The 10,797-nt window shown below is 32.9% G+C and overlaps 1 protein-coding gene across 13 annotated transcripts in view; it reads right to left on the bottom strand.

Moving 5' to 3' along the window:
* LOC145245959 (3',5'-cyclic-AMP phosphodiesterase 4C-like) overlaps positions 1–10,797 on the bottom strand; it is a 1,213,142-nt gene that overhangs the window by 91,032 nt on the left and 1,111,313 nt on the right. The gene's annotated exons all lie outside the window — the stretch shown is intronic.

Genomic DNA, 10,797 nt, shown 5'->3' with positions numbered 1-10,797 from the left:
ATACTGACCCCAAAGAAAAAAGTAAAGCCTGAGAGGATGGTATAATGACAACAGAACAAAAAGCCACCCCAAGTAGGAGATCAAAAGAGAAACCACACACACACACACACACACACACACACACACACACACACACACACACACACCTCCTAAAAGGAGGAAGTAATTAATGACTGGAAGGATGGTATAGCTATAAAACAGATACTACACTTCCTATTCCTCAAACTGACATTGAAAAGAAGAAGAAGAAGAAGAAGAAGAAGAAGAAGAAGAAGAAGAAGAAGAAAAAAAAATATCTTACAGCTGAGGTAGAAGGTGTCATCAATGAACTCCGTCTCGTAACTTTCGTCTCTCGAATGGACCATGTTGTCGCGACTGTCCGATGGGAGCGAGTAGCTGTTTCCTTGGTGGAGAAATGTGAGGCCAAAAAACTTGTAATCCAAAGAGTCTGCGATGATCGTGGTGGCAATGACAGCGATGATGATGATTACGACGGTGATACCGATCACAATGTGATGTGTTGACGATGAAGACGATGATGATGATGATGATGAGGTAGATGTAGTCCCCAAAACTGGTAAAAGAGTTTTCGATCTAATTTCTGTGTTGTTGCTATTATCATTAATATTATTATTAACGTTGTCGGTATAGAGGCACAAGATGAAAAGTGAAAACATGAATGACTTTGAGAGAGAGAGAGAGAGAGAGAGAGAGAGAGAGAGAGAGAGAGAGAGAGAGAGAGAAATGGAGGAAGTGATTTTATAAATAGTTTTAAAACTACTTTCTTTTCGCCGATTGCTAGTCTATATACATTTGAATAATTTTTGTGTCCACGTTTTTTTTTCTCTGTTATTTAAATTATTTTTTAATCCGTGAAAGTGAAAGAAAAAACATTATTTCCATTAAGGGCGGATATAAAAAATTAGTTATTTTTGCGCGACCAAAATTTCTCCCATTTTTCGGAGAATATCTCCCTAAAAGAAAAAGATAATAAAAAATAAATAAACGTTTAAAGCACTGTCTCTAAACAATGAACAAGTTAGAAAAGTTCAAAGATGCTGCTCGACCACTTTTCAGTCCCCCTAACCCTTCTTTTAATAATATCCGAACTTCTGATGGTCTTTTGCGAATGATACAAAAGTAACGAGATAATTCCGATGGTGTCACCAAGGGTAACGACGACCGCGGGAACGATTTTATAGTTGTCGGTAATCCAACAAGTTGAAATTGGCAGCGATTTCTGACGTCCGTTCTCTTCTTATGACGGCTGCCTCGCTGCTTCTTTGGTTTGCCTTCGCCGCTGCTCAGAGTGGCTGGCGCGTCTTGCCTCTTGAACACTTCCATGTGAAATGAAAGAGAAAGAAAGAGGAACCAGGGAAGAGGGCAAATAAGGTGAGGAGGAGGAGGAGGAGGAGGGTTGTCGCCTACCACAATCTTTCCCAACCCTAGTCTGCCCTCGTGTGGCTACGCTTAGCCAACAACAGCAGCAGTCAGCGCAAGGAGGCGAAGCACACACAAAAACAAATCTACTAGAGTTCTCTGCATTGTGAAGTGAATGATCACACACACACACACACACACACACACACACACACACACACACACACACACACACACACACACACACACACACACACACACGTGGTGTTTTACTGTTTTGGACCTCCAGAATTACACTGCTCATGAACTTGCGTTTGCTTAAGTCAAGTAGCAAAGGGAGAAGTCCAGTGTAACTGGAAATAATGTCGAAACGAGGAGAGAAATACTAGCCTTATTTTGAAGTTTTCTTTCTATGTTTTTTGAACGATCTATAGTTTATATTGAAGCAAAGGTTGCACAAGCGCCAACTGCATCTTTCATAAACTGGCATTGTCCAATAGTAAGGAGAAATTCAGGACGGTTAAAAATAATGTCAAACTTGTGTCTAATTTATTTAGATAAAATCCTCCTTCTAAGAGGGTGGATTATTTATTTTGATCCTACCAGGGATGCGAACAGGTTTTATCTAAGATATTTTATAACCTTAGAGAATAACACCTGAGGGGCTGAATTACCCCCCACCCGCATTAAAAAATGACTTTGTGCCCCTACCCTATTTACTTGTCACCCCACGACAGCAGAGTTAGACACAAGATAGATTTGGAGAATATCTATCTCCCCCGAAACACTCTGGATTGGGGCAGAGAATAAGAATTGCATGAGTCTATAAGGATTTCTCCTTTACTGACCGATTACAGAAAAGATGAAGTGTAATATTAGGACAACACATTCAGGCTTCTTTGTGAACACCACTATACATCAGATAGATCAGTGTCTCTCAACCTTACCCTGGTCATGACCCCTTTCAATACAATGAAAGTTCTCTATGACCCCCTTCTTGTAAGCTTGAGTTATAATGCTACCTCTCCTTACAGCCCTCCCCGGCAACAAATACATCTTTGGAAGTACTTTGGATAGTTGTTGGTCTCCATTCAATCTCAACTGACAATGGATACCTTTTTGGATTAAGACAAAAACAAAAACTGCCTCAGTTTAGAAGGATTTCTCATTCACTGACCGACATATGGCCAAGGAGTCCAGTAGCAAGAAATCCATGACAGCTGGAAACAATGCAAAAATAAGCAGAAAAATACCAATGCTATTTCAGAATTTTCCTTCTCCTAATCTAGTTGATCCACTATCAGCCAAGCATTTTAATTCATAACTGTTAGAAGAGTACATGGATTAATACCGTTCCCAACTTTTTAGAGTACTATGACATTAAAACATCAACGCCAGTCGTAAATGGAAGAATGTTATTTAGATAAATTTGCCCACTATATAAAATAAAAGATTTTTTCAAATGGTGAATTACAATTAAATATGATGATTAATAAAAGACTTGAAAGTTGGTGACAAAATACGTTCATTTAAATAAAAGGAGTTTAATTTTTTAAAACTTGCAAAAACCCAAGCAGCTATTTCAAATCAGACGAAACAACTGCATGAAAATATTTAACTTGATAATAAATTTAATATTTTAATTTATAATAAAGATTACTAATTCCAAAATATTGCCTATCTACACTGAGATGAAAGGTGTAAACGCATTATCACTAATTATTAAAACTGCTACCAGAGAGTCCTGATAGATCTAAACAACATTGATTATTCTCCTCGCTGATGAATTGGAAAATTACTCAGTTTACAATGGAAGGTGGAATCCCGAGATTTCCAGCGATTTGATGATAAGTTCACTTTCGGATTAATCTACGTTTCCTCTGAGAATTCTAAAGTCGTTTTTTGCCTGTCTCATACTTAAATAGTAATATATCAGATATACATATTGATATCTGACACACAATAAATGTCAGTTAATATAGAATATCGACGCTTGGTATGACTCCAAGCATTGACCGTCGATGAAGAAAGCAGAAACTTTAAACATTTATAAATTATTTATAAATTTATAAATATTTATTTTAAACATTCATAAATAATGTTTTGTGTAGGTTCTGTTTACTTCTTTCATATATGTAAAATTTCTGAACATTTTTGTGGACATCCCTTTTTCAAATTTGGCCGTGTAACCATTGGAGATATCTCATATCTTTCAAGGGTGCCATACGCCTCTCTTCCCTGTTAGGAACCTTGAAATAAACCACCTAGCATTTACAAGGATTAAAGCATTGGAAAGGTTTTACTAAGCTATCCCTAATTTTGTTTCTTTTCTTTTTGTGGTGTTTTCTTCTTTTCATTGAAATTGTAAATATTTCTTATAAATAAAATTGATTTTAAACCATTAGGGATTTTTTAAGTAGAGTAGTCCATGGAGTAAATGTGGTATAGTGGTGACTGCTGAGGTGAAAGTGATAACAATTAAAGAATGGAAGAAACAGTGTTTGGATGAAAAGTAGCAAAATTAAGAATAGTATAGACAGATGATACCCCCATCCCTCTATTTTTTTTATGTCCTTGTGCCTAATTTGGAAGTGAAAATATTTTTTTTTAATTGCGAATAAATAATTCAAAGTATAGTATGTTTTGTTATCAGCCGGACCCTCCCCCCTTAAAAACCGACACATGTCTATAATACTTTTGCCCTGAGGTAAGTAAATATAGACTATACATTTAAAAAACAATGATAGATTGAGATGGTGCACACATGTAATGCACTCCATCTCCCCACCCCAACCCCCACCTCCGATGAAACATTAACACAACGGCATGAGTAGGTGAGTGTCATTTAGCATTAATTTTACATAAATACTTAATAAATCAACACTCGCAAAAAAAAAAAAAGTAGATTTTTTTTTTTTACCCCAAACAAATAACAAAGCGTGTTGTCACTGAGACAAAGTGTTACCGTGAATTAGGGTAACACCATAAACCCGACGGGGCATCCTAAGTCGAGAGTTGAGCAGTGAGGTGTTTATTCACATTACTGCATCTTGGAACAGTCAGGAAAACAGAGAGCATGGAGAGAATTCCAAAATCCAATTCAATGGAAAAAGCTATTTGAAATTTGGTGCTTTTGACCTTTTGGCTAGGGGCAAGTGTAGTATCTGTTCTGATACTACACTTCATCTTTTCTCTCGTTGCTTAGTGAAGGAGAAATCCTTCTAGACAGATTTCTTATTTTTATCACAGTTCAGAGTACTCCTTTTGAGGGAATTTAATTTTCCTCAGATTCAAAAACGATCTGTGCTCTCGTAGGCATGCAAGTAAATATGAACTCTTTAACACAATTTTTAACAGTTCTACTTTTTATTATTACATCGACTTGTTCAATTTTTAGGTGAAAATTCAGTTTTGTTACAAACATGATTCATCCTCCCACTCCCAAGGACATTTTCACCATTCTATAGAAAAATTATTTAACTAACAAAAAATAAATAAATAAATAAATAATAAAAATTTATCTTCTGATTAATATATCGATTTAATATCAAAGCTCCACATTGTAAAAAGAATATTAGTATACGTTCAACCTCTCATCACCCTTTTCCCAAAAATGAGAGAGAGAGAGAGAGAGAGAGAGAGAGAGAGAGGGGGGGGGGAGAGAAAAAGAGCGCTCTACTACTAATGCCAATGATGATACACACACTTACATTACAAACTATAGATCACCAAAACAACCGAACGACCAATCATATTTCTTAGTCAGACTAGGTTCCTGCTTTTACCAATATCAGACCACTGACTAAACAACCCAGCAACAATAGACCTGAAGAGGTTTTCATGCGTTTTACGGTCCAACTGTATACACACACACACACACACACACACACACACACACACACACACACACACACACACAAACACACACAAACACACACACACACACTATTTGTCTGACTATTCTTTGGAAACAGAACACTGATAATTTCTTTTAACACCAAAATATCAGAGAATTAGCAGAACCTACTCAGCGTTACCCAGGATTCTTGCAGTTTTTTCTTCATTTCTTAAAGACAGAAAAAACTTTATATTTGACACTTTAAAATACTTTCAAAAGGATTGGGTAAAAGCACAGAACAGTTAACACTCGATAATTCGTAACCAAACAAACAAACAAAAAAATAAATAAATAAACGTCATTTATAACAAATGAGTCCAATCAAACTGAAATTCTGTACCTAACTAGTCAAGTTTTAACGCCTATAAGATTTTTAATGTCACACTTCTTATTCTATAAAATTTGGGCAAAAGCACAAAATAGTTAACAATCCAAATAGAGATGAAAACAAAAACAAATTTACAAAAAATAACTTTTATCAAATGCAAAAAAAAAAAAAAAAAATATCGACCTGTATTACTTTACAATTTTGACATTTAAAGTGTTTGTTTTTTCAAAAAAATTTTTTTGAGGGGGCGGGATTTTGTGTCATTTCCTAGAAAAATAGAGATTATAGATGGTTGCTTTAATTTACTTGATGCGATGGTTTGATACTGTATGTTTAACAGAAAAATCGAAAATTGAAAAAAAATACAACCAATAACAATGATCAATTGGTTAAAAATGTAATTTCCGACCGATCTGTATATTTTTAACTTGAAACTGTTTTAAAGTTTTTATTTCTTTCTAAATACATTGCGGAATACTGCAGTTTTCAGCCTTACGTGATTGTCTATTTGGTTTTTATAAGTCTCCATGACTACAATAAAAATTCTTAAATACCAAGAAAAAAAAATAGTTTTAAAACTGAAAAGCCATGCAGATAGATAGACGATCTAATTTTCTTGCGTTTGATATAACTTACTTTTAGTAATTTTTTGTTACTTTTATACGATATTAATAATGTACTTTTGCCAAAATTTGTCTTTTTGGCACTACTAACCATTTAATGGCTGCTAAGACGTGTAGGCAGGTTGTAGCCATTATTATAAGTAATCAATGAAAAAAAAATATATATATATATATATATTATTTTTAAAATATAATATTATATTTAAAAAATTATATTTTAAAAATAATATAAAATAATATAATGTGGGGGTACCAAATTGGTTAAAGGGAAAATTATTCCCAACTCGCATTTAGGTAAAAATGCCCTTTTGTAAATAATTGAATCCATTCAAAACATATCGCTAAAACAAAAACAAAGAACATATATATATATATATATATATATATATATATATATATATATATATATATATATATATATAGGGGGGATATGCTTTTTCAATTATATTTCACTCTTTATTTACACTAATCATTTTATTTATGAAGCTCAATGTACGTTAAACATAACTACAGAGCATATACAAATAGATGAAAAAACAGTTATATTCCAAATTTCAAAATGTTATTCATCTTACCATTTATTTCCACATGTCAAAACGGCTAATGATACAAATATTCTTCACAGTTTTTTGGATTTTATTTTTGATTTACTTTTTCTTTTTAACTTTAAAAAGAATTTAAAAATAAAATCCAAAAAACTGAAGAATATTTGGATCATTAGCCGTTTTGACATGTGGAAATAAATAAATGGTAAGATGAATAACCTCTTGGAATTTGGAATATAACTGTTTTGTCATCTATTTGTATATATACTACTAGGGAGATGTGACGTTGCCTGGGATTGAATTATGATCAATGAATGTTTAACACTTCCGTATTTTTATTGTCATTGAAATCGGTGTAATGCCGTTTTTCAATCCAATTACATGCTCTAGTTGGGGTCTATTGCGGTGCACCGTGAGTAAACTTCAGATGCCCCCCCCCCTGCAGTGACAATCCACAATACATTGTAGTCTACATCGCACTGTAGAGAGCATACTGTTTATTTTAGAAAAATTATTTTCTGAATTAAAGTTTAAAATGCAAAAGTCAAGTATCATGCTTCAATTGTGCTCTAAACAGAAATATTAATTTTGAATGCACCTCTATCATCTCAAAGAACCTGCTGTTGATTTTATATGTTGGGCCTTTCGGCTTGTGTGGTAATAAAACTTCTCAAATGCACTTGTGATGTTAGGCTGCATAAGGCGTTAACTTTGGTCAAAATCGTCTGTTCCTCCTTTCATTGGATTATTTTGATTATCGATTATCAATACTTATCAGAGACATTTCAAAACAAACAAAACAATACAAAAACCATCTAAGAACACTTCCAGGCACACAAAGTACCTTTGTATTAAATTTCATAAAAATTGGCCCAACTGCTTTAGAGTTCATAGGAAAAACTCTCTTTCACATATACACAAACTTCTTTTTATATAACAATAGATTATATTAGTGGCCTGGCAAGGTCACAGGAGAGACAACCAAGCAAAAAAACCCTAAGCAAAATCCACCTCAAAGCAGCAAAACTGAAACTGGCCTGCCAGACCGCTATGTATACAAATGTAAGCAAATTTGGGTATATTTTATTGTTTTGAAAATATAAGTTCTTTTTTTGGCAATTGTCATAAAATTTTAACCATAAAACAGTATTATAATCTTCAAAAAGCCTGCAAATTTTTATGTAGCTTCGTTCCATAGAACCCAAGATATGAGCATTTCAATATTCAATTTGGCTACCAGTATATATATATATATATATATATATATATATATATATATATATATATATATACATATATATATATATATATATATATATACATATATATATATATACATATATATATATATATACATATATATATATACACTGGTAGCCAAATTGAATATACCACCTTTTTTTTAGCAATTTGATAAGTTCCAAATCTCAGTGACTATTGATCAGAATTTAACAAAATAAAGGTTCATTGGAACGGTAATGACCTGAATTGTGTAATGGCCTATGTGACATTTGCCCTTAAGATCGCACATTAAAGAAATCATCCAGAGCCTATATTTGGCACTTTTTTACAGTGATGTTTCATAGACATTTGTTTTCTTAGTTTTGCATATGAATTACAAAATATCTGATATTTCCCCAAAACCTTTGGCCTTGATGGAGGGGAGACTAGAACTTGCTGCTATAGTTTCAAATAATCTGAAATAACGGTAAGGGGAGACTTGATTACAAATATTTCTCATATGTTATATCTCTCCTCTTTGGTTTTCATACATAAAGTAAATTTCACAGTGTATAAGGATTATTTGATACCAGAGTATTCATAATCGTACCCTATTTCTAAAGTAAGAAATATTTGGAATCAAGTCTCGCCTTATTTCTTCTCTTTTTTCAGATCATTTGAAACCATAGCAGCAAGTTTTAGTCTCTCCTCCATCAAGGCCAGAGGTTTTGGGGAAATTATATATTATATATATATAAACACGTGCAAGTCACGTGAATGCAAGAAACACATGCGAGAAGCATATAAAGATTTCAAATCACAAAACAAAGAATCCTTTTTTTTTTCTGTGTCGTCTCCCTTCAGTGCACACATGTATTTTTGTAACCGTGAAAAAAAAAAATCAAGAAATAAAAATAGATTATTTTTATTCACTTTTTCTGGGTTTATATTTATTTATTATTCGTAATTACTTATTTCACATGGCATTCATGTTTAAACATCTCACATTATGCAAACCTTGTCAGTGTGCACGTGTATTGATCATGATGATATAAGATCCTCATTTAATTTTAATTAATAAGAAATATATTAAAAAATATCTGTAACTATTTAAAAATATTTTTAACTCTAGTTAACAAAACAAAAAGAGCCCCCCCCCCCAAACATGTAACAAATAAATGTTACCAAAGGCAACATAAGTTACTTTTCTATCTGAATAAGTTTTCTTTGTGTTTTAACATATTTTAAAACTTTTTTTTATTCAAATCAGTGTCCACTTTGTTCAGTTAAAAAAAAAAAAAACATAGCTGCTTTAAGCATTATACAAGAACCTTTGATAATTTTTCAAAATTGTTGAAAATTATGCAGTGATCTGATTTTGGCCTACAATTTCATCAATGAATAGACTTCCAAGTGAAGTAATAAATACAAGAACACATCAATTCAATGTAAATTTAGATTTAGGTACTGGACTATTGTGTTCTTATCTTTGTAAATTTTTACCACCTTTTCCATATATTAAAGCACAATTGTTTTATTTTTTGCCAAATAAATTGAATTGAATTGCTTAAAAATAAAAAATTAAACAAAATGCTGGTAGAAACACATCCAATAAATGTCACTAACCGTGTGAAAATGTAATGTTCACCTCCTTTGTATAATTTTCGATTTTTTAACGATTATCAAAGGTCCTTGTGCAATGCTTATAGAAGTCATGTTCTTGTTTCCTTAAAATTTATTAAAACACAAATAAACTTATCCAGGTAGATAGAGAAATCATTTATCTAGCCTTTGGTAACATTTATTTGTCACATATTTGATTTTAACTGTTTTATGGTTGCCATTAGGTCAAAGTTGAAAGAGTTGACCTTTGCAGATTCTACCAAATTCCTCTGCCAATTTTGGGTTTAAACACTTGAAATTTTAGATGTAGGTAACTTGGACATGGGTAAAAATTGTATTTTGATTTGAGACCAAAATAATAAATGTTAAAGGGTCAAAATTGGGGTCAAAGTAAAAAAAAAAAATGACCTCTGCAGTCTCTACAAAATTACTCAGACAAATTTTGGTCTAAATATTTGAAATCTTACATAAAGTATATTCATATGTAGGGCAAGTTATGAACAGTATATAGGGCCTACACAAAACCGGGCTGAACTGCTAGTTTATAATATTTACCAACAATTTTTTCATCAATTGTTCTTAGAAATGAACGTGAGGCCGGTCCTCTTATTTCATGATGAAGGAATCTCAAAAAAAACATTCATGGTGCACAGAGTAATCTCTTCCAATTGTAATGCCCAATTTCACACCTGGATGACTCAACATTAACTCCTCGTTTCCTCCTCTGTATGTGTTGTTACTCCATGTGCAATAAGATTGAACCTTATTATAAACAAGCTGTGCGTGTGTAGTCCCCCTCTTGTGCTGCATGTGAGATGATGCCACAAAAAATAGTGAAGAAATTATGAATGTAAGAAGAGCCAACATTTGCCTTTACATTTTCGCCAAGTTTCAGAAAATCTAATGGATGGGGCAAAAGTTATGGGGTAAAAAGTGTAATTTTTTGCAGTTTCGAGGCATTTGTGACTCCTTTTGAGTTCCTGAGAATGCCAAATCCCAGTGAAAATGGACAAACAATGCAGTTTCACGCTTTAAGGCATGTATATTTGAATTCAGCACCATGGAAAACTACTATTTAGACATACATATCAAGTTCTTGAGTAATATGAAAAAAGAGCTCCAAAAAGGCATGTTTTTTTAGCCCTAAAAGTCTCAGAGGGATCCGAACTGGAATTTTGC

This window comes from Euprymna scolopes, chromosome 23, assembly GCF_053919585.1.
Source record: "Euprymna scolopes isolate OS-2025 chromosome 23, ASM5391958v1, whole genome shotgun sequence".
Lineage (NCBI taxonomy): Eukaryota > Metazoa > Mollusca > Cephalopoda > Sepiida > Sepiolidae > Euprymna > Euprymna scolopes.
This window is presented reverse-complemented; position numbering and strand designations above follow the sequence as displayed.